Below are 12,948 nucleotides of genomic sequence, written 5' to 3' on the forward strand. Positions count from 1 at the left end.
CTTTCTGTCTTTCTTACTCACTGCTCTCTGTTGATCTAGACAGATAAATAAATGGTATTTTATGGTAGAAAATAACCTTACAATTTTCCTTTTTTTCTAACAGTCGTGGATAAGTGTTCATTAAACCAGCTGAACATCTCCAATGCTGAGACACTTATATGTACAAAAGTTAGTATAAACCACGAGTTAAAAGAAAAGACTCTAAATTCAAAATTTTGAGTTTGAATCCCAGTTCTGCCATTTACTATACCTCATAAAATTAAGAAGATTAAATGTTAATACATCAAAATTATTCAGAATAGGGTGTCACATAACAAAGCCCATAAATGAAACAGTAATATATATTATATCCCAAGGCCATTCATTTCATTTCTGAAATGATACACTTGTAAATACTTACAATATATCCTTCATTTAAGATATGGCTTGGCAAACTTCTCTTGTAAAGGGCCAAGTAGTAAATATTTTCGGCTTTGCACACCATAGGGTTTCTGATGCAACTACTCAGTGCTACCATACAAGCACAAAAGCAGTGTCTCATGGTACATAAATGAATGGTTTGGCTGCATTTGAATAAAATTTTATTTACAAAAACAGGTGATGGGTCAGTTACAGCTCAGAGTCCATAGCCAGCCAACCTCTTTTTTAAAAGATTATTTCGATTCTTTTATAAAAATACCATTCAGACAAGAAGCAAACCTTAAGCCCAAGATGAGAAAATTATTTTTTAAAGAAGGAAGTCATGAACTCCATACTCTTGGACAATTCATCTGGGCCACCCACCTGATCATAATTGTCTAAATTGTGGTAGAATGCTGGCATTTAGAAGGTCACTATTAGTTAGAGTAAAAATTTTAAAAGGAATATTAAGTTTGAGTTTATGACTAAAATATTATTCTATCAAAAGACTATGTTGAGAAAATTTTCAGCTAGCTTTTAAATGAAGATGTGACACCTGCTGTATTATATTATCATTTTGAATAAAAAATACATATTTATATGGTGTATGAAGATCTTGTCTGACAGTGTATGAGAAGATCTCATTAGTATAGACTCATAGAACTTTAATTAAGATAATAACATTTTATATAAATAGAGCCTTAAAACACAGCATACAGTAATTTGGAATTTAAATTAAAATATAAAATATTTAGGGGTACCTGGGTGGCTCAGTGGGTTAAGCCTCTGCCTTCAGCTCAGGTCATGATCCCAGGGTCCTGGGAGAGAGCCCCACATCGGGCTCTCTGCTCAGCAGGGAGCCTGCTTCCCCCTCTCTCTGCCTGCCTCTCTACCTACTTGTGATTTCTCTCTCTCTGTCAAATAAATAAAAAAAATCTTTAAAAAAATATATATAATTTTTAGACAATTTTTAAAGTTCAATAGCAAATAGATGTATTATTTCAAAATTATACGCATAAAGAAGCAGAAAACAAAAAGAATTAGTCAAAAATATTAAATACTATTCTATTAAAGGTAAGTGGTCAAATGCATTTTTTTAAGCTAACAAAATTAGAAATAGCACAAAATATCAAAATTTAAAAACATTTTTTACATGAACAAGAATAGTATTCTAATAGGGGTGCCTGGATGGTTCAGTCAGCTGAGTGATCAACTCTTGATTTCAGCTCAGGTCTTGATCTCGGGGTCATGAGTTCAAGCCCTGATTAGACTCCACAGTTGAAATGGAGACTATTAAAAAAAGAATAATATTCTGATAAAGTTTTAGTTTTAATAAGTATATGTGTAAAGGGCTTTTAATAGCTAACATCATAGGGGCCCCTGGGTGGCTAAGTAGGTTAAACTTCCAACTCTTGATTTTGGCTTAGGTCAGGATCTCAGGGTTGTGACATTGAGCCCTGTGTCAGACTCTGTGCTTAGAATTTTCTCTCTCCCTCTCACCCCCACCTCTCTTAAAAAGAAAAGTAGCTTCTGTAATAAGTTTAAATAAGGTTTTGAGGTTTATATATACATGAAAAAACTTAAATCTAAAAGATAGTAAGATACATTGCAATTTAGTTATTTTCATTAAGTATAAACAGAGCTGCAATAGCATCTAATGGAGATTAACAGTGATATTAAAATATATTGTACTTTTCATGCTTTTCTCTGTATAATTTACTGGACTTTTTAGTAGGCTACCCAGGTATCTATCTGTGAGGAGGTAGATGGATGGGGAGACAATAAGAAATTAGAATTGGTAGTAGAGGAAATGTAGAAAGAAATAGGTATGGTAGTAATATTTAATGATATTCAATTTCTGACATCAAAACAAGGATTATATAATTGGTCAATAAGCTTTCAAGCTAGATATTATCCCAAGGGAAGTTTTCTCAAGTTTCTTTTTCCGCCACTTAGTACCCAAGTTATCATCTAGTTTGGAATATTCAGTGCACCAAGGTCAATGCTGTAGGGCAACACTCAAGTACATGCTTAGAATTTAGCCAAGGCATGGAAAGGGGATGGTATAAGGCTTTCAAAGTAAGTTCAGTTCTTTTTGCCTGTGGGGAATGATAATAAAGAGCAATAGGAGATTGGAACAACCTTGTAGGTACTCAGTTTCTACTTTTCTGACTCTGGTTAAGGGAAACAAAGTATATCAAATGAAATGAGGAGAGGAGTGAAGCTCAAAGTGGTCCAGCCCTTACCTCTGGCTTCTCTTTGGAATTCTGGAGAGAATCCAAATTTCAAGGTTCTCTGTGTTAATTTGGGATGCAGTCCCAGAAGTCAGGTGGAGGTAGGATTTCAGAGTTAGCTACTGTGAGCCAGACTAAGTGTCTATCACTGACGTTGAGAACTGGGCTAACAGCTATTAGGCCTGCTGTGGTGCCTGGGTGAGTGGACTGGATAAAAGAGATCATTGCAAATTTAGATACTTGAAACAAATATTGCAGTTCTGAAAGGGAATATCATAGTAGCATTTCTGGGATTGAAAAAAAATTAAGTTTTTAGATTTCAGTATCAGAAAATGGTAGGAAAATCAATGATGAACGGACATGTGACATGGGGCAGGCCAGCTGATGCAATCAGGAGATGATCCAAGTCCAGGATAAAGTCTCCCTTAATTTACTTCAGTGATGCACACACACACATTTGTCAGTCCTTTCTCCCAGAGGCCGTTTAGGGGAGGAAACAGACATAAGAGTTGACATGAGGTACTAAACAGACATATGACAGACTGAATATTCTTTTATTTGAAAAAGACTGAGCACTACTTGAAGGTATTCCTACACCTAACACATTGGTTTAACTTTAAAACCAATTAGACATTCAGATAAGTTTCCCCACCTTAGCAATAGGTAATGCTAGCAATAGGTAAAGCAACACCAAGTTGATTATAGACTAACGAAAGAAAGTATGTACAACTGAATTGTAGTGAAGTTAAAATTTCATGACCTGAATTTAAGGTCACAAATTGCAATTCATAAATGTCTTTTTAATAGATTCACATAAGTACTTCAATCGTGTTTTATACTTTAGATAATAAAACATACAATTTTTAAAATTATGGTAACCAAAGATAAAGACAGAACATGAAACTTATTTAACAAATACATAAATAAGACTCACATTACTGTATTACTTTAAAATTTTCTCTGCCAGTTATTAACTTAGTCAATGTAAGCAATTATGTACAATGCCAATGAAGTATTTCTTGTGTCCCTTGCTCTGTCATGGGCATTAAAAAGATATAACAAAAAGTTCTCACCTTAGAGGAACTTCTTATTTAAGAAGTTAGAATTTGAGTGCTTATAAAATTAGATATTAATGCTTAAAGTTTCAGCATATGAAATATCGTACAAATGTCAAAGCTCAGGGGGAAAATCACCATTGTTTTACCTTACAAAATTCATAGGCTATTTATAACTACACATAGGGAAATTTTTTGAGGTTGACATGAGGAAAAAGCAAACAGACAGTGACAGAAGTATAGCATTTAGGAAGGCATGAGGTTGGGCTTCGTTTAAAAAAAAAGTTTACGGAATGAATAACAAGAAAAAAGAATAATAGCAGTATTAGAATTGTACATATTTAATATTAATGGTTCTATTACTGAATCATTTTCTTTACTTGTATATAACTAATCATAGAGCTAGTAAATAGAAGATCTGTTGAAATCAAATATTTTAGCTGAGTCTCAAGCATTTTCCTAAACTGAAAGACTAAGACAATGTCAAATGAGAGTAGGCATTGAATGTCAGGTTAAAGAGTTCAGCCTTGATGGAGTACGAAATATGATAGTGTAAATAGATCTTCATATCAGTAACTTCTCATGGGGTTTATATTTAGAAGGTACGATGAGTAAAAGCAAGATGAGTGATATAATATCAATATGTATGCAAGAGCTTTTGGAATCCTCAGAACTGGCTGAGTCTCGGTTTGCTGAAGCTGTATTACACTGATGTTATTTTCCTAATGTATAGGTATAGATTAAGATAATCATGAAAATATCTGGATATAGTCATTATACACTGTATGTTTATGAGAATCCCAACACATCAGTACCAAATATATGTGAAAATGCTATATAAATTTGTTATTAGAATAGTTTTCTCAAATGTAAAATGTTACTTTGTAGAACCTTGAGTGTGCAATTAAATGTAAGAGCCCTACAGGAAGGGAAGAGAGAGACGGTGGCCGTGAGATCATTCATAGCTCCACTGTAAGAGCAGGAATTACTGATCAGCACACTCAGGGATCAAGTGCTATACTAGTTGATAAATTAAGTGCTATACTAGTTGATAAATTAAGAATTAAGAGAATTTTTTCAGGTGATATTTCACTAAGAATAAGGCTTGTGATTTAGGTAGCATAAGAATAGTTGGCATAACATATAAAACCATCCTCCTTTCTAGCTAAGGCATAACCCTAGAATTGTGTAGCACATGTTTTAATTATAACTCTGATTGAATTTATTTCAATCCTCCACAACAGAGGAGATTTAAAACTATAGTTCCTAAGCTCTTACGGAAGAAAACTATAATTCTTAACCTCTTACTGAAGAAAAAATAACAATGCCCACTTTGCCCTTGCCAAGAAACAGCCAAGACTATCAGAACACTGATAGAGGGGAAGAATAGAATAAAATAAGAGTTGAGATTGGATGCGTATTTGTTTGTTTGTTTGTTTTTCAGTAATCAAGGACCATGAAGTAATACAGTTATAGAGTATGGGAATTTGGTGGATACATTGAAACCATCAGATCTTTGGATCACTGCTTTTGAGTATAATTTGAAGATAAAGAGAACTGTCAGAAGTTTGAAAATATTAATTTGAGTCATTGAACAAAAATGGAAATATATGACTCTCTTTGGTATCCCTATGTTCGTGAATGGGGTAAAAGGAACTAGAAGGAGCATTTATTAAAAAATCTTAAACAATGGGCATAGTCTTTATGAACATAAAGGAAACCCTTTCCCATACTTTTTCTTTTCTGGTGTAATTTTTTAAGGGAATTTCTCAGAAAAAAATAGAATTGGGTGCAAGGTTAAGGAGATAGGAATGTGGTATGGGATATTTTACAGTATACAGCATAAGTTTCCACACTGTTGCAAAACATTGAGTACCCTTCCATGGAGAGTATTCCAGAAAAATGATACCTTTCAAGCATTGAGAAAAGAAATGGAATAACACTAAAATTCTCAAATGGTTGGGTACTTACAGATTAACAACACTGGCAGACAGGGTCATATGTCTTGAAAATATTATTTGTAAATTTGATAAATAGCTCATGATGACTAACATTACTAATGTTATCTCATGAAAAATTCATGTAAAGGCTGGACAAGCACGGAAACTCCTAGATTTGATATTAGCTTAGATTATGATAAATATGTCATTCAAAATGTATTTTATTTCCAACTTTCATCAAACATATGTAATATATTGCTGTATGTTATGAGTGATAGTATGTTATTAAAAATTTTGTAGTCCTCATATTTTCTTAGGGCTATAGCTCTGTATGTCAGCATTTCAAATTTTATATGATTAAAAAATAAATTTAAGACAATATACATAGTTTAAGTCCTATCTAAAATTATATAGTCAACTTTACCATGTCCTTAAGTGGAATTAATCTAAAGGAGAAAGAGTAAAGGCAGCAAACATGCAGTTAGATCAGAAAAGAATAGTTTTGGGAGAAATTATGAGATAATCAGATATATTTGAATCCACTATACATTTATAATCACAAAAAAATGATCTCAGTGTTTCTAAATCATTTAGTATCAGTGTTAACATTCTATAACATTTGATCATTTCCTCATTCCCCATATTAATACTTCAAAAATAGATTTTTAAAAGATTATTTATTTGAGTGAGAATGTGTGAGAGTAGGAGAGAAAGGTAGGGGAGAGAATCTTCAAGCAGACTCCCCATTGAGAGGGGAGCCCACAGACAGGGCTCAATCTCATCACCCATGAGATTAAAACATGGGCTAAAATCAACAGTCTGACTCTTAATCCACTGATCTACCTCAGTGGCCCTCAAAAAAAGATTTTTAATTAAATGTGCTTCAGTAAGCAAACACCATTTTTAAATTTTCTTTATTTACCAAGCTTAAATCCTAAAATCTTGCTGTGATTTACTTAGTATTTTTAGGATGGCTTTGAATTTGTTAATGTAATCAATAAAGGCAATGTTATTTCTTTTCAATTTTTATGACATATTTCTGTTTCTTGACCTCAGATATAAGGTTGAATAGAAATGGTGAAAGTGAAAAGTCTTGCCTGGTAAATGGTTTTGCATTCTTTGAATAAATCAAATCTTGTTACAGTGGATACTCATACTTTAAAAATTGCTAGATTTGACGCACCTGTATGACTCAGTAGGTTAAGCTTCCAACTTCATCTCCGCTCAGGTCTTGATCTCAGGGTCAAACCTACTTAAAAAAATTGCTGGATTTAGTTTGTTAAAAGTTCAGTTATGATTTTAGATTGTATGTTCATGAGGAAAAATTGACCTATAACTTTATTAGTCATCACTCTTCAACTGGCTATATAAAATTAGCTGAAAATTTTTCCTAGTCTGTGAAAGACTGTGGTTATTTCTTCTTTAAATGTAAAGGTTTTTTTTTTTTTTTAAAGAATTTATTTATTTATTTGACAGAGAAAGTGAGAGAGCACAAGCAGGGGGAACAGCAGGAGAGGGAGAAAGAGGGTCCCCATCAAGCAGGGAGCCTGATGCGGGCTCAATACCAGGACCCTCTGATCATGACCTGAGCTGAAGACAGATGCTTAACCATCTGAGCAACCCAGGTGCCCCTAAGTGTAAGGATTTACTAGTGGAGCCATCTGGGCATGAAATTTACTTTGTATGAAAATTCTGAATTAGTCAATTTCTTTAGTAGATAAATGGATATTTAGATTTTCAAAATTTCTTTCTGTTGGTTGTGGTAATTTGTGTATTTTAAAAAAAATTTTCAAAATTTCACTCAAATTTTCACATTTATTGGCAGAAACCTATTCATACTCTGTCACTTATTTTATTGCCTGGCACTTTTTAGATTGCATTTTTTTTCTTGGTCTTTCTTACTAATGGCTTTATAATTGTATTGCTTCATAGAATTAATATTTGGCATTGTTTCTATTGGATATTATTTTCTTGTCTTTTCTAACATATGTTTTTGAAGGTATAGATGTCTTCTTTTTAATCAGATTCAACTACATCTCACAAATTTTGATTATTCTGATGATAAAAAAATTCTGCTTTGAGTTTTTCTTTGATGCATGGGTTAAAATGTTATTGCTTATTTCCCTAATATTTGGAGATTTTTGAGTTATCTTGATGTCTGTGCTTAATTTCAGAATGCAATGCATAATTTTGAACTTTTCTAACAATTGCTATTTGAATGTACAGATTGCCAGTGTACATAAATGTTCTGAGAACAATTTCTCAGAATTAGTTCTCAGAACATTTATGTACACTGGCAATCTGTACATTCAAACAATTTGCATTCAAAACAATTTCCATTCTAAAATTCTTGAGTGCAGCATTTCATATGTGTCAGCTAGGACAAATTGGTTTAACTTTTTCAAATGTTTTACATTAATGTCCCTTGTTTGGTCAGTTACTGAAAGAAGGTATATTAAACCTCACTTTGTGCTTTTCAGTATTTGTTGTATTAATTATTTATTTTGAAATTATGTTATTAGGTGTCATGCAAAATTATAATTTTTATATCTTCCAGTAGATTGGCTCCTATATTATAAAAAATGATTCCTATTTATTTTTAGTGTTGACTCTTGCCTCAATATCAACTCATTTTCTCACTTTCTATTAATCATTTATATCTTTTTCCTTAGGCTTACCATTTGCCATCTTGCATCTTTAATTAGGGGTGTCTCTTAAGAATAAAGCTGAAATCCAGTGTGAAAATGTTAATCTTTTAATTATTGTGTTTAGTCTATTTAAAGTATTTGGACTTAAACGTACAGTCTTAGAGCTCCTGGGTAGCTCAGTGGGTTAAGTGTCCTTTGGCTCAGGTCATGATCTCAGGGTCCTGGGATTGAACCCCACATTGGTTCCCTGTTTGGCAGGGAGCCAGCTTCTCCCTCTACCCTTTCCTCTCCCCCCTGCTCATGCTCACACTTTCTATCTCAAATAAGTAAATAAAATCTTTAAAAAAATTACTATTCTTACTATTTGTTATTGACTGGTGTCACTTGTTCTATATTCCTTTTTCTCTCCTTCCTTGACATTTTGGAGATTATTTGGTACTTTTTAAATTTATACATTCTATAACTACTCTCTTGAGAGTACCTTGGTGATTATAATACACCTTAACTAATTTTAACAATTATATAGAGTAGTATATTAATCACGTTTTAGATTATGTGGGAATATTAGACCCCTGCACCACAAAATATGGCTCAGAGATCAACTGTATTGGCATCACCTGTGTGCTTGATTAAAATGCAGAATTCTGGGGATCCACCCAAACCTACTGAATCACAGCAGTTTTATAAGAATTTCAGGTTTAGCTTATGCTCCTTAAATTCAAGGGCCATTGCCTTGGAACACATTTAACTTAATTACCCTTCCTCCTGCCCTTTTCTGTTACTGTGGCTATGCAGTTAATTTCTAAAATGCTTTTAAACCCCACAAGTCATGGCTAGTATTATTTAACTAGCAAATAGATTTACCCATCTATTTATCCACATTAGATTGAATCACATATTTATTTTTGTTTCCCTCCTTTTCTCCAACCTTCCATTCTTTATATTCACATCTGGGATAATTCTCTATGTGACAGAACTTCAATATTTTTATTAGTATGGATCAGCTGTTGTTTAACTTGGAAAGCTGGAGTCTCTAGGTATAAAATTCTAGTTAACGTTGCCCAAAGTACCTAACAGAATGTTTATGCCATAATAGATGCTCTACATGTTTGGTGAATTATTTATTTTTAACAATACAATCACTCAATTGATTTGTGTTTAATTTACAACAGAGCAGTGGAATTTTTTTATTAGAAAAAAGTGAATTTTTTGTAGAACATAATAAAGCCACAAGTTCTCTTCTACCTTCTGATTGTGGAAGTAATCTTTATAAAACCACATTGATTGCAAGTCTCAAGGTCTGTAAGAAAGCCACTAAAGTTAAAATGTTAAATCATAAAATAAAATAAAATAAAATGTTTAATCCCTTCACAGCTTTACAAAATCAAATGAATATGTAAAAGTATCTTTGCAGAAATATTTCAGGTAAGGCTGGAATACTATAGTACAGTGTGTTTAATTTTGTGATGAATTTACATTTAATTATAGTTAATCATGAATAGCTCTCAGTAAAGCAGACTGAAGTATATACAAGGAATTGCAGTTTCTCATGACATGTGTACACCTTAGTTGGAAAAAGGTAATTGAACCATGTAGCTATAGAACCGTGGTTAAATAAGAATGCACTAAAACTTAAATATTCAATTATTGTTGTGAATCTTCAAATTAAAAAGAAAATCTAGATTTGACAGGATCTGAAGTTTTTTTGTTTTGAGCATGTGTCATCCGTATTATTTTGGTAACTTTTCTCTTTACAATGACAACTGTCAGTGTCCAGCAAACAAATAAAAAACCTTAACATAAGTTCTTGTTATGACTATTCTAATAGGTTTCATTTTATGTTTTTTATAATGGGAAGAAGGAGAAACTAGCAAATTATTATTTCTCCCTGAAGCTAATTTTTATTGCTGTTTGTAGTCTAAAGTGCCCATAAATTAGCCTACATTATTTATTTTTTACACATATTGAACATGTGGTATGTTATAGGTAGGTAGAATTTTGGAAAATTATTTAGAACCTTAAGTAAATGCCACCAATTTATATTTTAATATGCTTTGAGAAACATCCAAGGAAATATATTAAATAATATAAAAATATATATAAAAATACAAAAAATATAAAAAGTTATAAAATAGTGTCATTCTAATGTTCAACTGCTCTTATGAAAAGGAAATTCTTATCTATATAAATTTTACATGATGTAATTTAATATCCTTTCCTTTGGTATATAAAATACTTGAAGTTAGTAAGAATACCAATGACTGAATCAACCAACCTATTTATTTTTACATACATTTTTACAATTTTACCTGATGAATGAGATGGTTTTCTTCAGAGTCATGTAGGTCATTTGTGTCAGAAATAGTAGTAGTTTTGAAATTCTTACTATCAGGAACCACCTGCCAAACACTGGTATCTGTCATTTCAATGTAGCAAATGAGGACTTGGTCAGCTTCTACATATGACATCTATTGGGTAACAAAATTTTTTGAGCTATAATTGACATATAATATTGTATAAATTCATGGTGTACAACATGTGGATTTGCTACATTTATATATTTCAATATGATTACCTCCAAATTTTCTAAGTATGACGTCTTTTGGGTGACAGAATATATATATATATTTTTTTTTCCATCAAGCTACTATGTAGAATCAAAGTGCAAAAGCTTAACATTTTTGGAATTAGGTAATTAAAGAACAAGGAAGCATAAGTGAGAAGGTAGGAGAATTGGAAAAAAAAAAGACAAGCAATGAAGAGGAGTATGACTAAATATTATCTTTTTGTAATCTATTTGTTACGGTGTTTGAGATGTTTTTGATGTTTATTCCTAACAGCATTAAAATTTATCTGTTATCCCCAACTCTTTCTCTTGTCAATTTACACATCTCTTAATTTGATCCTATTTTTTTTTTAAATAGTGTTGATGAAAACAAAAGTCATGGATTGAGTCTCATTTTCCTTATTGGTATTTATTTATATTTAGGAATACTTCCATTTTTTATTCTTTTTGTGCTACCTACATATCAAGGATGTTATATGTATTTCTTACCAAAAGATAACATAATGGTTTGATTAATATATATTGTAAAGTAATTACCATAATAGTTCAGCTAACATCTGTCTTATAAATAAAAAGCTAAGAAAGAAGACAGAAAAAAAATGTTCTCCTTGTGGTAGCTTTAAGACTTACTCTCTTAACAACTTTCCTAAATATCATACAGCAGTGTTAACTATATTCATCATGCTATACATTATATCCCTTGTACTTATTTATCTTATAATTGGAAGTTTTTACCTTTTGGTCACCTTCTTTCAATTCTACCTCTTCCCACACTCCCTCACTCGCTGTCTCTGATAACCACAGATCTCATCTCTTTTTCTATGAATTTGATTTTTGCGTATTTAGATTCTACACACAAGTGAGATTATGTAATTTTTTCTCTCTCTGACTTTTTCACTTAGTGTAATGTCCTAAAGTTCTGTTCATGTTGTCACAAATGGTTGGATTGACTCATTTTTTATGGCTGAATAATAATTCATCAAATAGATAGTGATAGCAAGCACAGCTTCTTTATCCATTCAACCATCAATGGACACATAGGTTACTTCCATACCTTTGATATTGTGAATAATGCTGCTGTGACCAGGGGGGTACAGATATCTTTTTGGGTTAGTGTTTTCATTTCTTTTGAATATATTTTCAGTAGTAGAATTGTTAGATAGTATGGTAATTGTATATTTAATTTTCTGAGTATCTTCCATACGGTTTTCCATAGTAGTTGCACCAATTTATACTACCACTAACAGTACACAAGTGACCTTTTTCCCCCACATCCTCATCAGAATTTGTTATCTTTTTATCTTACTGATGATGAAAATGTGGGGAAGACTTTCTTTTTCATGACATTCCTCAGAGAAACACAAAACATTTTACATCACACACATTAATCACTTGAGTATCTCCATCTTATTTTGATGATTATAGTCAGAATAGGACACTGAAGGAAATATTTACTGTGGGCCATTTTATGTTTCATTGTTAGTGCCAAAGACTGCCTTCTGTACACTGGCCATTTTATGGTGGGAGACAAATCAACAAACAGTGCGCTATCTTTTATTCTGTCCTAAACTGTTAACATTTCCAGCTGTGACAGTGGAGGATTGGCATTGTGGGAAGTATTATTCTCTATTTCTGAATAAAACAGCAGCAATTGAAGGAAGTAAGCCCTGCAGATAAGCTTCCGTTCTCAGCCAACAGGCTGTTAGCAATTTTCCAAGATATATAAGAAAAGTATGCATTTCGATTTTACTAATGTAACAATGGGTATATCTTCAAACCACCAAAAAATTAGGATCCCCTGTGTGAACCTAATATAAGAAAACTATTTGTTCTTTTGGAGAAAGTATTTAACCAAAACATCTTAGAATTTGAGTAGTTGAACAGACCTCAGAAAGGTCTCACTGTTAGGACAAATTATTGCATATTATTTTGTTTTTAATTTCCAAGGTGAAAGAATATAACAGGTAATTTTAAACTGTTTAATTATAAAAAAATTTGTTTTTCTTGAGGTGGAATTAACATACTGTTAAATTAGTTTCAGGTATGCAATGTAATATGTAATATTTCTATAGGAAATATTAAAAGGGGTCCTCTAAGCAAAGAGAG

The sequence above is a fragment of the Neovison vison genome, chromosome 11 (assembly GCF_020171115.1).
Source record: "Neovison vison isolate M4711 chromosome 11, ASM_NN_V1, whole genome shotgun sequence".
Lineage (NCBI taxonomy): Eukaryota > Metazoa > Chordata > Mammalia > Carnivora > Mustelidae > Neogale > Neogale vison.